The sequence below is a fragment of the Lotus japonicus genome, chromosome 5 (assembly GCF_012489685.1).
Source record: "Lotus japonicus ecotype B-129 chromosome 5, LjGifu_v1.2".
NCBI lineage: Eukaryota > Viridiplantae > Streptophyta > Magnoliopsida > Fabales > Fabaceae > Lotus > Lotus japonicus.
Window position 1 is genome coordinate 43,789,412 of NC_080045.1, and position 11,212 is coordinate 43,800,623.

The 11,212-nt window shown below is 37.2% G+C and overlaps 1 non-coding gene across 1 annotated transcript; it reads right to left on the reverse strand.

The window, feature by feature from the left end:
- Positions 1 to 4,754: 4,754 nt before the first annotated feature.
- Positions 4,755 to 4,861, reverse strand: LOC130721659 (small nucleolar RNA R71). The gene has a single exon (XR_009013580.1). It is a non-coding gene; the product is annotated as a small nucleolar RNA R71 (small nucleolar RNA).
- Between the last annotated feature and the right edge of the window lie 6,351 nt (positions 4,862 to 11,212).

Consider the following 11,212-nt stretch of genomic DNA (forward strand, 5'->3'; position numbering starts at 1 on the left):
TATAGGGTAGAACAACTATCAACTGTTGAGCAAGCATTTGATTTGAGTCTTCCTAATTCTAATATGTTATTTACCGTTGGCTTATTCTGTGTTAAAATTAATTTTAAAAAATACTTATTTAACTTATGAACTATATTTTTATTATTGCATAGTAGATAAAGTCCTTTACATTTTATAAGATATCTTATACAGTTTTCTAAAAAATATTTATTTACTACACTGTTAAAATTAAGTTATTCATTGAAAAACCTATCTTCATTTGGATGCAGAAACAGTTCAACAATGGTACAGAGGAAGATATGGAGTATGATGAGGTTTTGAAAAATGAGCCAATAATGGAAGACTTCCTACCTACAAAAGAAACCCCACCAAGGTACAAAAAATATACATTAAATAATCAACCTCAAAATCATCAACAAAATTATATATCTACCTGTATATTTATAAGAATACTAATGATATATTTAAACCTATTTTTATCTAGTATGAGTGTGATATTATTTGTCATGAACAATGTACGATTGTAGCCCAAGCTTAAAGAATACCGAAGCTGCAATGGAAGATGTTGCATTAGAGGGGTCAAATCCAACAAGGAAGAGAAAAAACACTTCTAGCGGTAAGAGTGGAGATCCTTATAATGTTACTTCGAATTATATAGAAATAATCATTGTACTTTGTTTATAGTGTTGTAACTATGTTGCTCATAAGATTTAATTTATATGGAATTTTAATGTAAAATTTCTTTTATAGAGATATCCAATTATTGGTCGCCACATCGAACAATAAATTTTCAATTTAATTGATAAAAAAATGTAACACGGAATGATTAAATGTCAGTGCAAAATAACTTTTACACTAACGATACATCAAAATTAAACTCATAGTTAGAAGTTTGCAATTTATTGATTAGCATGATAAAATATCATATACATTTTCTAGAAACCGTGTTTGATACTGATACTGATTTTTACATCCATATATGTAGGTTAAAAAGCATGAGGAGAAATGCTTGGAGGTGGAGAGTAGTTAATTGGCAAAAGTCGTTCAACCTCAACTTATACTTGATGATATTCTCAAACTGTTATGTGTCATCCTAAACTTTCATTTATGAACTTAGTATATGCATGAAAAAAAATTCACAAGTTTGTTAAACTTATTCATGTTTTTGAACCTTTAAATAATGTTGAGTTGAATCTTGGATTTCTTTATATAAGTACTCGTGAAATGAATCTTGGATTGCTTTATATAAGTGCTTGTAAGTGAATTCCATCAAAATCAATATCTGATCAACCACCAAAACGGTCCAAAACAATTGGTAGATAGCTTAAATCATTAAGCATTTAGTTGAGGATTTGATCTCTTGACGATGTATATGGAGAATGATTTATTCGGAGAAACCCACCCACTTGATACGATCTTCGAGTCTCGATTGGATTAGTCACATGATTGCTAGTTGTTTATACATAAGTACTTGTGACGATTTCTTTGATAAATAGCTATACATATTCAATACAAGTTCCAACATAGTTGGTAGATATTTGAACTCCTTATTCAGGGTTAGATCTCTTGGAGGAGTGTATGTAGAAGAATTTGTTGGGAGAGACCTATGTTCTCTGAGTCTCAAGAGGATTAGTCACATGGTTGTCGACTGTTTATACATAAGTAGGTATAGTAAGATTAGTCTCAATATCTGATCAACCACAAAGAAGGTCTAGTAGAGTTGGTAGATAGCTAGACTCCTTAAACATAGAGTTGATAGTTTGATCCCTAGACAGTATGTATGTATAGAGAATGATTTGTTGAGCGAGTCCTGCCCATTTAATATGATCTCTGAACATCAAAGTAATTAGTCACATGTGGTTGTCGATTGTTTGGATACAAAAGTGGTTAGCCTAAAACTTGGGTTGTATTGTGAAATTCCGGTACAGGATGGACAGATGTTCTATACAATGTCCAGGACAACGCGTATAATAAACCACATTAGCAACAACAACACAGTAAAAACAGAAAAAACAATACTCCCTCCGTTCCTTTTTAACTGTCGTTTTAGAAGAAATTTTTTGTTCCTATTTAACAGTCGTTTTGATATTTTAAGGTCCATTTTGTCAATTATACCCTTACTAGTAAGGGGAAATTAAATTCTCATTACATTAATTCAAAGTCTTGTCTAGTAAGTTGAAATTAGATTCCAATGAAAGTATCCAAAAGAGCTTTCAAAGTTACATAGAAAAATGTGTTAACATTAGATTATGTCAAAGGAAAAGATTCATCAATTGAAGAGTAAAATTCTATAAAAAAGGATTAGTAACAAACATTAGAATTACCAAGTGCGAAATATAAAAACTCTAATGAAAAAAGTAAGAGACTCGTTGGATCTTCCACTGTACCCATTTTTTTTCCAATAATGACTAGTGTCGTTTCAGCACAAAACCATCAACAACAAAGTTTCGAGTAGCAGCAAAGTTCCGGGTTGGAACATTGAGAGAGGGGGTAGCCCCTAGAGTGTAGAGAGATTGCACTACTAGAGAGAGAGAGAGTTATAGAGAGAATAACTGAATTTCATGTGTTTATTCATAAAATGAGTCAAAGCCCCTTACAATTGATAATTGCTACCTATTTATAGGTGTGGGGGTACGGGCATCACACGTCTGCCTATTCCTCATGGGCCACTTGGCCCACGCATTCAGGCCTAGTCTAGAGGCCAATCTGACCTGCCGATGGCGGGTTACCTTAGGGCGTCGCCCCTATAGGGGCTCGCCCGGTCCAGAAGTCCACAAGACACTTAGTGGTGTTTTCAGGGTCATTCCTTTGTTGGTTTTGCGTCTTTTTGTTGAGTCTCATGTAGTGTTTCATGCATTATCATGCATTTTTATCTTTCTTTGTGTTTTTATTTTGTTTTGGTATTTTTGTAGTTTTATAGGGACCTTTCTTGCATTTTGAGTAAGTTTAGGACTTGCATATCTTTTCTATTTTAATTGAGGGTCTTCTTTGCTAATTAACTCTTTGAAGCTTCTGGATATTTCCTTTACTTTGTGCCTAAGTTACCAGGTCTGAAACTGATGAATAAGGAAGGTCAAGTGGCTTGGTGAATTGAAGAAAGGGTTAAAGAGGCTTGAAGAGGAGTTATGAAGAAGCTAAAAAGCCTTTCCAGCGAGCTTTATTGGCGGCTAGGCGCTAGTTTTATTTTATGAACCTCCTGGAATTGGCGCCCAGGCGCTAGCGCTGGGAATTGGCGCCTAGGCGCCAATTACCTTCCAGAGAGCATGTTTTCAGCTTGAATTGGTGCCTGAGCGCCCAGACTCGCCTGTTTTGCCTATAAATTGGTTTTTAGACATTTTTCTTGGAACTTTTGGTCAATTTCTCATATTGTAATAAGCTATAAGAGAGGGTTTGAGTTCTGGAGCTTGAGGAGCTTTCTCTAAGCCTTATGTTCCAGGTTTCATCTTTACTTTCTTGTTTGGATTTCATAGCCATGTTTGGCTAAAACCCTTTTTTGCTTTGGGTTCTTTGTAAGACTTTGAATGTTTTAGCTTTCATTCCTTTCCTATTCATGTTGTTCTGAGTAAACCCTTGAATCTCACTCCTATGCTTAATCATTCAAGCTTGAATGCATGCTAGCTTTTTACTTTTCTATAATTATAACGATAGTTTGTTATAGAATTGGGACTTGTTGTGAGATTACCTCTACTATACTTGCTGCTAGGAATAGAGGAAGGGTTGGGGTTTGTTGGCCTGAAATGTATGTTTACTGCTTCTAGCAAATGTTTAGGTTATCAAGGAATTGAACCTATCTTTTGATTAGAAAGGGTTTTCTTTACGAGGCATCGATAGATGACTACCTAGGCTAGAACATCAAGGAGAGACTCAGGATTAATTGAATAGGAAGGTTTAATAAAACTGAATTAGTTGAGCAAGAACCCAAGGCAATCTCATTTCTGAATTTCAATCGCTTTATTACTCGTTCACTTGTCTTTCACTTAATTAAAAAAATCAATCAACCTTTAAAACTGAATTTTACTTGCTTTTTAACCTTGAACTTAACTCTTAAACTGAGTTTGCAATCTAATTCCCTGAGGTTCGATAATTTAAAACCGGGTAGATTCTGTACACTTGCAGAAGAACCAACAAGTTTTTGGCGCCGTTGGCGGGGAATTGTTTTGTGATTTTTGGTTTAAGTTTTTAGTTTGTGGTTTTGTTTTAAGTTTTGAACTTGTCTAGAATTGGTGCTATTAATCTTTCTCTGTTTAGTGTCATACTTTCAGGTTGCTCTCAAGAGAGACACCGTCATGGGTGGCCGTATGACGGAAGAGGAAATGCAAGCTCATATTGAGGCAAGAATACAAGAGGGTATCACCCTCCGATTGCGAGAGCAAGAAGTTGAGAATGCCAACCGAACTCTTCGGGAACTTACTTCGGGTTTAATGAGCTTTGACTATCCCGGAAGTATTGTGATCCCCGAAGGAGTGGGGAACTTTGAGTTGAGACCGACATTTATCAACATGGTGAGCCAAAGCCAATATGGTGGAGGTTCCTTGGAAGATCCTCATGCTCATATGGAAAGGTTCATCCATAATTGCAACACTTATCGGGTGATGAATGTTCCTTCGGAAGCAATTCGGTTGAGCCTATTTCCATTATCTTTGAAGGATTCAGCAGAGGATTGGCTAAATTCACAACATCAAGGGAGTCTCACTACTTGGGAAGACCTTGCAGAAAAGTTCACAACGAGGTTCTTCTCAAGGTCCCTTTTGAGGAAATTGAAGAATGACATCATGACATTCGTACAATCCTCAGATGAAAATCTTTATGAGGCTTGGGAGCATTTCAAGAAGCTTTTGAGGAAATGTCCTCAACACAATCTCACCTAAGCAGAATGTGTGGCGAAGTTCTATGATGGGCTATTATATTCATCAAGGTTTGGCTTAGATGCGGCTTCAAATGGGGAGTTCGATGCTCTTCCCCCACAAGCGGGGTATGACTTGATAGAAAAAATGGCGGTGAGAGCCATGAACTCCGAGAATGAACGCCAAATCCGAAGAAGTTCTTTTGAAGTGAAAACTTATGACAAGCTCATAGCCTCCAACAAACAACTCTCCGAGGAAGTAGCGGAGATCCGAAAGCATATAAAGGAGACCAAGTCAATTGGAGCAAGAATGACTTGGTTGGAGTGCAAATTTTGTGGTGAATCTCATGCTAGTAACCAGTGTACTGTCAATGATGGTGATAGTGAGACCAGAGCATTAACTCATGGAAGAGGAGCTCCAACCGCAGAACAAGGGCCTCTTGTCCAGCCGCAAATTGCTGAAAGGATGGTTGGCAAGAGGAGTTTAGAGGAGCTGATCGAGATATTCATTGATCATACAGCGAGCAATTACAAGAGCCATGAGATGGCTATAAAGAGCTTGGAGAACCAATTGGGAAAGCTAGCAAAGTAAATGTCCGATAATCACCAAGGTAAGTTCTCTTCCGAAACTTTAACTTTGACTGAGCCAGAAAATACTGCTGTTGTTTCTACTAGGAGTGGAAGAGTGTTGCATGAGGCAAAGAAAAAAGTTGAGGGAGAGAAAAATGAGGAAGTTGAGGAAGAGAGAGATGAGGATGTCATGGAGAAAAGAGCGAGAGAGCCCATTAGAACTCGAGTTGTAAATACCCATATTCCTGAGCTCCGCAAGATTCCATTTCCCAAGGCTTTGGTGAAGAAAAATTTAGATAAACAATTTTCTAAGTTCTTGGAAGTTTTTAAGAAACTCCATATTAATATTCCTTTCTCCGAAGCCTTGGAGAAAATGTCAATCTATGCTAAGTTCATGAAAGATATCCTCAGCAAGAGAAGAAAGTTGAGTAAGGTTGATGAAACTATCTTGATGACCGAAGAGTGTAGTGCCATTTTGCAAAGAAATATGCCTAAGAAGAGAAGAGATCCCGGGAGTTTTACTATTCCGGTGGAGATTGAGGGGTTAACTGTGGTAGAAGCCTTGTGTGATTTAGGAGCGAGTATCAACTTGATGCCGCTTAGTATGTTTGAAAGGTTGAACTTAGGTGAGGTTACCCCAACTATGATTTCTTTGCAAATGGCAGATAGGTCTTTAAAAACCTCTTACGGGATCATTGAAGATGTTGTGGTTAAGGTGGATAAGTTGGTCTTCCCAGTGGATTTTGTCATTCTAGACATGGAAGAGGACTCAAAAGTCCCTCTCATACTGAGGAGACCATTCTTAGCCACTGGTGAGGCTGAGATTAAAGTGGCTAAGAGAACTCTAACTTTGAAAGTAGGTGAAGATGAGGTCCTCTTCAATATTTTTGACTCTTTGAAACACCGAGCGGATGAGGAAGTTTTCCGATGTGAAGTAGTGGATGAGCTCGTGTGTGAAGAGTTTGGTAGGATATCTATTAAGGACCCCTTGGAAACAACAATCATGGAGGGGCTAGAGATAGAGGACCAAAATCTTGAGAGTGAACTTGATTCTTTGTACCATGAGGTGAATGCTACTCTAACTCAATTAGAATCTGTCTCGTCCCTTTCCACCAGAAGGATTTGGAAAGAAGAATTAATTAGGGATGAGGAGATTTCTATTGAGGAGAAGAGTGAGCTCAAGCCACTCCCTTCCTCTCTCAAGTATGCTTTTCTTGAGGAAGGTGAGAATAAATCTGTTATTTTGAGTAGTGCTCTCACTCCCTTGGAAGAGGAGAAACTCCTCATAGTTTTGAGGGATCATAAGTCAGCTTTGGGTTGGACTATTGATGATATCAAAGGTATTAGCCATGCGATATGCATGTATAAAATTTTGCTGGAAGAAAATTACAAACCTATAGTCCAACCTCAAAGGAGACTTAACCCTTCCATGAAGGATGTGGTGAGGAAAGAGATAATTAAATTGCTTGATGCAGGTGTTATTTATCCAATCTTGGATAGTGAATGAGTAAGTCATGTTCAAGTGGTTCCCAAGAAAGGAGGCATCACTGTTGTTGCCAATGAGAACAATGAATTGATTCCCACTCGTCAAGTGACGAAGTGGAGGGTTTGTATTGACTACCGAAGGCTGAATTCGGTAACTAGAAAATATCACTTCCCTTTGCCTTTCATAGATCAAATGCTTGATAAGTTGGCTGGGCATCAATACTACTGTTTTCTTGATGGCTATTCCGGGTACAACCAAATTTGTGTTGCACCGGAAGACCAAGAGAAGACGACATTCACTTGCCCCTACGGCGTGTTTGCTTATAAGAGAATGCCATTTGGGCTTTGCAATGCCCCAACCACTTTCCAAAGGTGTATGTTTGCTATTTTCTCTGACTTGACAGAGACTTGCATCGAGATTTTTATGGACGACTTCTCTGTTTTTTGTCCAAATTTTGATGCTTGTCTAGGGAATCTAGCTTTGGTTTTGAAGAGATGTCAAGAGACCAACTTGGTCTTAAATTGGGAGAAGTGTCATTTCATGGTTAGGGATGGCATAGTGCTTGGACACAAGGTGTCCGAAAAGGGGATTGAGGTTGATAGAGCTAAGATTGAAGTTATTGAAAAACTCTCTCCCCCAACTAACATCAAGGATATTATGAGTTTTCTCTGGCATGCTGGTTTCTATAGGCGGTTTATTAAAGACTTTTCCAAATTAGCTAAGCATATGACCAACTTGCTTGAAAAGGAACACCTTTTACTTTTGATGAAAATTGTTTGAAAGCTTTTGAGTCTATTAAAGAGAGTTTGGTGACAGCCCCTGTTATTGTTGCTCTGGATTGGTCTCTACCATTTGAGATCATGTGTGACGCTAGTGATCTAGCTTTAGGGGCTGTCTTGTGTCAAAAGAAAGAAAGAGTGTTGTATGTGATATACTATGCAAGTAGAGTGTTGAATGAGGCCCAAAGGAACTACACTACAACTGAAAAAGAGTTGTTGGGTGTAGTCTTTGTTTGCGAGAAGTTTAGGCCTTACATCTTGGGTTTTAAAGTTATTGTTCATACTGACCATGCTGCTTTGAGACATTTGTTTGCTAAACAGGACTCTAAAATTAACACTGATTGTGTTTGAAAATTTATAAGTTCATATGCTTTTCAAAGAAAGAATTATTTATGCCAATATAATTTCTAAACCAGCCAGATAATCCGAAGATGCTTAAGATCACTTATTTAAATAGGTTTATCTTTCATGATATTCCAATAAAATTCATCATACTCAGAACTGAATTTCATAAGCACTTCGGTCATCAACAGTACGACATCGCCATAATTTAGAAAATCATTCAAAAACTTCCATAAGGAGAGGTTATAAAATCCTCTCAACAAAAATGTAAAAGTAACGTAAAATATCTACCCAGTGTTACATTACAGAGCAAGACACTTATTTTATTATAATAATAATAATAATAACATAAACTAAGACTCTTCGAAGCTACTCCTCATGAGCCACATCTCTATCTCCAGTACCTGAGCGATGTCGCATAGAACATCATTCCAACAGAAGGGTAAGAACTTACATTGTATAAAATATAGCATAACAAAGAGCAAGTAAACAATTCAGATTCTACTCTATAAACTCTTTACCTTTTCTTTAAAATCTGAGTGATTATAATATTTTCTCTCAAGACAGTGTCACAATTCTTATTAATGTTTCGGAAAATTATAAGCTTTAAGAAGAATAATAATTCGACTTTACCACAACAGCAAAACAATTCACCAACAATTCACCAAACACATAAAACCACTGAAAACGTGAAACTTAGTGTGTGAGACTCTAATGTATGCATGTGGTACCAATTGTTAACCTTAGCGGTATCACCGCGTCCACTCCAGACAGTTAACCACCAATGAAATCCACTCCAGACTTCCAGAACCACGCCAGTTCTGGGACAAACCTCAGTTTTCCGATGAAAACCGACACGTTGCCTCTTGACTAAATGAAGTGTATTTCGTGCAAAAACTCATAAATTAAAACATGCAATTTGAGACCACTCCAGCCCCAAATATATAACATATTTTCTCACCAAATTCCATAACGGAAATCACTCCAAAATTGCACAAAATAACACTTCAATACAATTATCAAATCATTCACTATTCCACTGACAAAATAGCAACATAAAATCATCAAATGTCTCATATCAATTACTAGAATCAATTTCAGAATCAATCCAAGAAATAAGCAGAAACATAGCAAACTTGCATATAATCCTGGTACTAAATGAGCAGTCCAAAAATTATGAAAATTTTACCAAACATAGTCTTATACGTTAGCTTTCATATAAAATTGGTTTCACCCAATTTGAAATTCTGTAGAGAGAGTTGTGCTCTCTACAACACATGCTGTTAGGGTGTCTGCAAGCAGAAATAGAGTTAACTTGCAGATAATTCTGGTATTGAACCAGCAACCCAAAAATTACGAAAATATTACCCAATATAACCCTATGAGTTAGCTTTCATACAAAATTTGTTTCACTCAATTCGGAATTGTTTAGAGAGAGTTATGCTCTCTACAACACAGGCTGCTAGGGTGTTTGCGGCCAGAAACATAGTGAACTTTCAGATAATTCTGGTACTGAACCAGCTATCGAAAAATTATGAAAATATTACCCAATATAGCCCTATGAGTTAGCTTTCATACAAAATTGGTTTCACTCAATTTGGAATTCTGTAGAGAGAGTTGTGCTCTCTACAACACAGACTGTTAGGGTATCTGCGGGCAAAACAGAACAGAACCCAATTTTCCCCGGAACCTCAATTTCGCTCAAAATCAATTTTGCTCACCACATGTTAACACGAAACACAGTCTCTCAGTTCTGAATTTTCAAAGAAGATGGGGGTTCCTTCATGTTAAACTCAACCTCTGTTATTCTACAATTATACAAGGTAAATTCAAACCCTTACCTCTTGAAGATCAAATTCTAGGTTTTTCTTCTCTTTTCTCCCCTTCTCTCTTTCACGCTTCTTTTTTTCTCCTCTGCTAACTTCTCCAATTCTCAAATTCTGATTTTTCTCTTTCTAATTCACTCATATCCCTTAAATAGTCATACTAATGGGCTCCACTCTCAATTACTCACACAAAAACCTAACAACCTTATTTACCTAAATCTTATTCTATATCACATGAGATTTAAATTATAATCACATAATTCATCAAATTACCATATAGCATAATAATAAATAAAATAAAATAGTAAATAACCTAATAACGAAAAATGGGGTGTTACATCCACCGAGGAACCCCTACCCTGGTATGTACATTTTGCTAATTTCCGTGTTGCTGGACTTATTCCCCATGACTTGACCTGGCAGCAGAAGAAGAAATTTCTGCATGATGCAAAATTATACCTCTGGGATGATCCTTTTCTTTTCAAAATTTGTTCTGATGGAGTCATAAGAAGGTGCATCCCAGATGTTGATTTTGAGAAAATTCTTTGGCATTGCCATGGATCAAGTTATGGTGGACATTTCAGTCGTGAGAGGACCGCTGCTAAGGTTCTCCAAAGTGGTTTCTATTGGCCTACTCTACATAAGGATAGTAGAGCTTTTGTTGAGAGTTGTGATAGATGTCAGCGGACTGGGAACATTTCAAGGAGAAATGAGATGCCCCTAAAAAATATTTTGGAAATTGAGTTGTTTGATGTTTGAGGCATCGATTTCATGGGACCTTTCCCACCTTATTTTGGTTTCCAGTATATTTTAGTGGTTGTTGATTATGTTTCTAAGTGGGTTGAAGCCGCTGCACTCTCAACAAATGACTCTAAGGTGGTGGTTGCTTTTCTGAAAAAGAACATTTTCACTAGGTTTGGTGTCCCTAGGACTATTATAAGTGATGGGGGTACTCACTTTTGTAACAGAGATTTCGAGGCTCTTTTGGAAAAATACGGTGTTACGCACAAAGTGTCTACCCCCTATCACCCTCAAACTAGTGGGCAGGTTGAGATTTCTAATCGGGAGTTAAAACGTATTCTTGAAAAGGTGGTAGATTCTTCCAGAAGGAATTGGTCAAGGAAACTTGACGATGCTTTGTGGGCCTACCGAACCGCTTTTAAAACTCCGATTGGTACCTCTCCTTTCCACCTAGTTTTTGGGAAAGCGTGTCACTTACCTGTGGAATCAGAACACAAGGCATATTGGGCCATAAGGAAATTGAATTTTGATTGGAAAGTTGCTAGTGAGAAGAGACTCTTGCAACTGAATGAGCTTGATGAGTTTCGACTCCGAGCTTATGAAAGCGCTAACATCTACAAGGAAA